This window comes from Ovis aries, chromosome 1 (assembly GCF_016772045.2).
Source record: "Ovis aries strain OAR_USU_Benz2616 breed Rambouillet chromosome 1, ARS-UI_Ramb_v3.0, whole genome shotgun sequence".
Classification (NCBI taxonomy): Eukaryota; Metazoa; Chordata; class Mammalia; order Artiodactyla; family Bovidae; genus Ovis; species Ovis aries.
In genome coordinates this window covers 99,527,123-99,533,122 of record NC_056054.1, presented here as the reverse complement: position 1 = coordinate 99,533,122, position 6,000 = coordinate 99,527,123, and the positions used below count along the sequence as shown (strand labels likewise).

General features: G+C 44.9%; 1 non-coding gene across 1 annotated transcript; it reads right to left on the bottom strand.

Moving 5' to 3' along the window:
• Positions 1-5,402: 5,402 nt before the first annotated feature.
• Positions 5,403-5,476, bottom strand: TRNAN-GUU (transfer RNA asparagine (anticodon GUU)). Its single transcript has one exon. It is a non-coding gene; the product is annotated as a tRNA-Asn (tRNA).
• Between the last annotated feature and the right edge of the window lie 524 nt (positions 5,477-6,000).

Below are 6,000 nucleotides of genomic sequence, written 5' to 3'. Positions count from 1 at the left end.
TTTTTCTAAGAGCTATAACATGGTCCATTCGAGACCTGAGAGCTATAACACAATCTATCCAATACCCGAGAGCTGTGACACACCGAGGGGGCGTTAATGTCCGTAATTTCAATTCTTGGTTGTGACAAGACAAAAACTAAGGAGCATACATTTGCATGACAAACCTCTCTCCTGGAACAGGAAGTGACTGAACAGGACCTGGAACAGGACCTCATAGGCACCTAACTAAAGGCTTGGTGTTGAAGGCCTTCAGTGTAAGGTCCTGGAAGGCTGAACAGCAGAAGACATTGGGTAAGACTGTGGGCAGCCTAGAGAGTGAGAGACAGAGAGAAACAAATGGACAGGCACACAAGAGAGGGAGAGAGAGAATGTCCTTCCAGATCTGGTATGGAAAAGCTGAAGAGCTTGTTTTTGCTTATGAAATTCAACAGAACCATGAGAAGGGAAGGCAAAAACCCTAAGGACCCATGTCTGCATAATCTTATGCATTATCAACTGCAAGATCCTGTGATCCAACAGCTTGTCTGAAATGAGAGAATATTTGCAGAAATAGCCCAACATTGTTGAAGAATCTTACAGAGACAGTTAGGGTCACATAAATGCAACCTGGAGGCATAGCAAGGAGACCAGTCATCAGATTGCATTCATCCAGAGAAAGCAAAAACACAATTCAGAAAGATAAGGGAAGAGGAATAAATGTCTGGGACCAGGAAGAAGTCTGGAGTCATTCCAGCCGGTCTTCTCTGGGCCTGATTAAATCAGTCACCACCAAAAACAATTATAATTTTTGGAAGACCTTCTAAACATCTCAATAGTTTAGGTGCTAAACCTATGCAAAATATGGTACTTTTGGGCAACATCTGCATTGTCCTTCTACAGTGCCTCTGGCTTATGTGAACCACGTGGGACTCTCTCCACTTGATAGCATATCAGATGGAGATGGCAAGAGTATGAAGGAAAGGCTCTTTCATTTAATTAGTAAAATACATTGGAATACAAATTGATACACCTCTTATTGAATTGAATATTGAACATAGGAACACAAAAAGAGTGTCTTTAGCTTCTGGCAAAGATGGAGTGATATCAGAGTCACCACCTTCCCTGAAATCTCACCCACACCCCAAAAACCACCCTCAAGATGAAAAAGATAGAAAACATGAAATAACCAGTTTTCCAGACACTGTAAACCAGACAGCAAAGGACAGCAACCCATGAGACGTGAAAAACAAGATGAGCCCTGCCATTGACCCAGCTTACTGCTTTCAGAGAGTGTCCAGGCTGCACACCAGGGGCGGGGGATCTGAGGCCAAATCCTTGGATGGTGGAGGTGAATCCAAGTGTTAGCTGGACAGCAAGGAAGCTAGAGTTCATAGAACAAAAATCCAGTGATAAGTGGATCAAAGATCCAGGGTTATGGACTGCTGGTAAGTCGCTTCAGTCATGTCTGACTCTGTGCGACCCCATAAACGGCAGCCCACCAAGCGCCCCCGTCCCTGGGATTCTCCTGGCAGGAACACTGGAGTGGGTTGCAGTTTCCTTCTCCAATGCATGAAAGTGACAGCAGCAGCAAATACTCATTAGAATAGAGGTCAGAGAATGCTTGTGAAGAAGCTGCCTGAGGCCAAGGAAAGAAACCTTTTAAAAGATCATGGTACATAAATAAATAAATAAAAAGATCATGGTACAATGCCTAGTGCTCACAAAAGACAGGCAATGGTACTCCCCCCACAGCCAGACTGCACTACTCATAATTCATAGGCCATTGGGAAGAACATTCAACAAACTCTCGTTTCAGTAGTGGGAATAATCACCCTGAGAATAACCTACCTTAAAATGATAAAAGCAAGATCCAAAGAGATCTGCTTACAAGTCACTTAATTGTACCCCAGAACAAAACTCAAGATGACTTATAGGAATGCCAAAATAGCTACTATCTAAGAAGAGAAACTTTGACAGTGTCTGTCGAAGAATGCCAGGGATGCAAAGAGGCAGGAAAATGTGATGTGTTAAGCCGGAGACTGATCAATCCATTGAAACTGAACCACAACTGACATGATGTTATAACTAGCAGAAAGATAGCTATCACGACGGTGTTGCACATGACCCAAGAGTTAAGTAGAAATGTAGAACATATACAAATGGCCAGAAGCAAGCTTTAGACATAGAAATGATAACATCTAGTATTATATACTTCACCAGATGCAATTAATAGCAGATTAGACGTTGCTGGGGCATGCGGTGGGGGTGGGGGAAGATTAGGGAACACAAAGCCATGAAGAACTGACCATATCCAAAATGAAACCATGCACAACAAAACGCTTTTTAATGAACATAGCATCTCTGAGGGATAGGGTATGTTTAAAAGGCCCAATATATGAGTAATTTGGAGTTTCTGAAAAGACCAGAAGGGAAGAAATGATTTTTTGAGAAACTTTGACAGAAAAATTTCCAAAGAGCCAAATGAACGTTATGAGCACAAGAAACATTAAACAAACCACAGGGAGCCACATCAGGATTAAACTGCTCAACTCCATTGAAGAAGAAACACATTTCCAAAGAAGTCAGCAGGAAAAGACACAGTACAAACAGAAAATGAAAATAAAGATTATGTTAGATTTCTCGTCAGAAGCAGTAAGAAGACAGTGGAGCAACATCTTTAAAGGACTGGGGGTCGGTAGTCAACCTGGAGTTCGTGCCTCCTCCCCAAGAACTGTCTTTCAGAAATGAAAGTGAAAAATGACATCTACAGACCAACCTACAAATGCTAAAAGAATTCATCACCAACAGACACACATTATAAGAAATGTTGAAGGAGTCGACTGACCTCAGATGGAAATCTGGATATACACAAAGGCACCAAGGACAACAGAAAAGGTATCTATGTGGGAAAATACATAAGCTCTTTCTTCTTATTTCAGTCTCTTTAGAAACTGGGGCTAATTTTTCTAAAGTAATCATGAGGGATTGTGGGGTTTATGACATATGCAAGTAAAATGCATGATGACAATAGCAGAAGGGCCCGCAGCGAAGAAATCTGAAGATGTGAACTTGAAGGCAGATTGTGCTAAGTTACAGATGTCTGCTGTAAAGCTTCAAGCAGTCACTTGAATAAGAAAAGAGATTGTAGATAGCTAATAAGCCAACCAAGGAGTAGAAATGGGATTGTATATGAGCCATGTGAACACTGTCAGTTCAGTTCAGTCGCTCAGTTCAGTTGCTTCAGTCCGACTCTTTGCGACCGCATGGACTACAGCACAACAGGCCTCCCTGTCCATCGCCAGCTCCAGGAGCTCACTCAAACTCATGTCCATCGAGTTGGTGATGCCATCCAACCATCTCATCCTCTATCATCCCCTTCTCCTCCCACCTTCAATCTTTCTCAGCACCAGGGTCTTTTCAAATGAGTCAGTTCTTCCCATCAGGTGGCCAAAGTCTTGGAGCTTCACTTTCCGCATCAGTCCTTCCAGTGAATATTCAGGACTGATATCCTTTAGGATTGATTGGTTGGATCTCCTTGCAGTCCAAGAGACTCTCAAAGAGTCTTCTCCAACACCACAGTTCAAAAGCATCAATTCTTCGGCGTTCAGCTTTCTTTACAGTCCAGCTCTCACATCCATACATGACTACTGGAAAAACCAAAGCTTTGACTAGATGGACCTTTGTTGGCAAAATAATGTCTCTGTTTTTTAATGTGCTGTCTAGGTTGGTCATAGCTTTCCTTCCAAGGAGCAAGCGACTTTTAATTTCATGGCTGCAGTCGCCGTCTGCAGTGATTTTGGAGCCCCCCCAAAATAAAGTTTCTTATTGTTTCCCTATCTATTTGCCATGAATTGATGGGACCAGATGCCATGATCTTAGTTTTCTGAATGTTGAGCTTTAAGCCAACAGTTTCACTCTCTTCTTTCACTTTCATCAAGAGATTCTTTAGTCCTTCTTTGCTTTCTGCCATAAGGGTGGTGTCATCTGCAAAGCTGAGGTTATTGATATTTCTCCCAGTAATCTTGATTCCAGCTTGTGCTTCATTCAGCCCAGCATTTCACAGGATGTACTCTGCATATAAGTTAAATAACCTGGGTGACAATATGCAACCTTGACATACTGCTTTTGCAGTTTGGAACCAGTCCATTGCTCCATGTCCCATTCTAACTGTTGCTTCTTGACCTGCATATACAGATTTCTCAGGAGGCAGGTCAGGCGGTCTGGTATTCCCATCTCTTGAAGAATTTTCCAGTTTGTTGTGGTCCACACCTTCAAAGGTTTTGGCGTAGTCAATAAAGTAGAAGTAGGTGCTTTTCTGGAACTTTTTCTTGCTTTTTCGATGATCCGACGGACATTGGCAATTTGATCTCTGGTTCCTCTGCCTTTTCTAAATCCAGCTTGCACATCTGGGAGTTCACAGTTCACGTACTGTTGAAGCTTGGCTTGGAGAATTTTGAGCATTACTTTGCTAGCATGGGAGATGAGTGCAATTGCGTGGTAGTTTGAACATTCTTTGGCATTGCCTTTCTTTGGGACTGGAATGAAAACAGAGCTTTTCCGGTCCTGTGGCCACTGCTGAGTTTTCCAAATATGCTGGCATATTGAGTGCAGCACTTTCACAGCATCATCTTCTAGGATTTGAAATAGCTCAACTGGAATTCCATCACTGCTAGCTTTGTTCATAGCGATGCTTCCTAAGGTCCACTTGACTTCGCATTCCAAGATATCTGGCTCTAGGTGAGTGATCACACCATGGTGGTTATCTGGGTCATGAAGATCTTTTTGTACAGTTCTTCTGTGTATTCTTGCCACCTTTTCTTAATATCTTCTGGTTCTGTTAGGTCCATACCATTTCTCTCCTTTATTGTGCCCATCTTGCGTGAAGTGTTCCCTTGGTGTCTCTAATTTTCTTGAAGAGATCTCTAGTCTTTCCCATTCTATTGTTTACCTCTATTTATCTGCATTGACCACACTATGCATTGTAAACACCATGTGATAGAGCAATTGCTCTTCCAGGACTTGTCGCTATAGAAGACCTTGTACAAGGGGCCAACGATGTATGTACAAGGATGGCTACGCATTATTTGTAACCATGAAAGCATATGGAAAGTGTTAAAAAAGAAAAATAGTATTAACAGTACGTGCAAAAAAAAAAAAAAAAAGTAGTAACTCCCTCGTTAAAAGCAATTCAGAAAGTGACGATGACGTCTCAGGAATTTCCAGGGGACCTATTTTCCAGGTGAGCTCTTCTATCTAGCTCGGTGATGGCCTTCTGATCCCGCCTTATGTCCCTGTGAGGTGGACAGGAAACAGGAGCCAAGAGGGTAGGAGTGAAGGAGCCTTTTCCCGCCTTTACAGTAGAGGATGGGCAGGAAAGAAAGAACGAAAAAGCTTCCACGTTTTGGAAAGGGGTAAGCAGAAGGCGTCCCTGGGTGGGCTCGAACCACCAACCTTTCGGTTAACAGCCGAACGCGCTAACCGATTGCGCCACAGAGACTAACGGGTGTCACACTGCTCTCAACGACGTAGAGAAGAAACTTAGCCCTTCCACGGCAGGCGGAGCCGCACGCCTTTCCATGGACAACGACACCGGCTCAGACCCTCGGACACCCGGAGAGCTGACTACGACGCAGCGCGCTGGTTCTCGTGGGGAAACCGGGAGTCGGGCGATTCCGAAGCCAGAAGGGCAGCGGTTCGTCCCCGCCGCGCCTGGCTCCACACCCGACGCAGATGCAACGCCCCCGAGACGCCCCGGGCCTGAGCCGAGGGCGGCCCGAGGGAAGCTGAACCCCCGGTGGGCCCTGTGACGGCTCTCCGGTTGCTTCGCTGGCGCTGCCCTCCCTCCGCTGGTCCGCGGTCGGTAGGGCGGGAGCCGGAACCAGGGGGTGCGGGGGGCCGGTCCGAAGGGACAAACGCGACGAGCCGGGAAAGAAGCCGGCGAGGTGGGGACCGGCATAAACAGACTTCCCAGGAGGTCTGTGCAGAGGCACGTGCCTGATTTGGGGAGGCAAGATTTGGTTT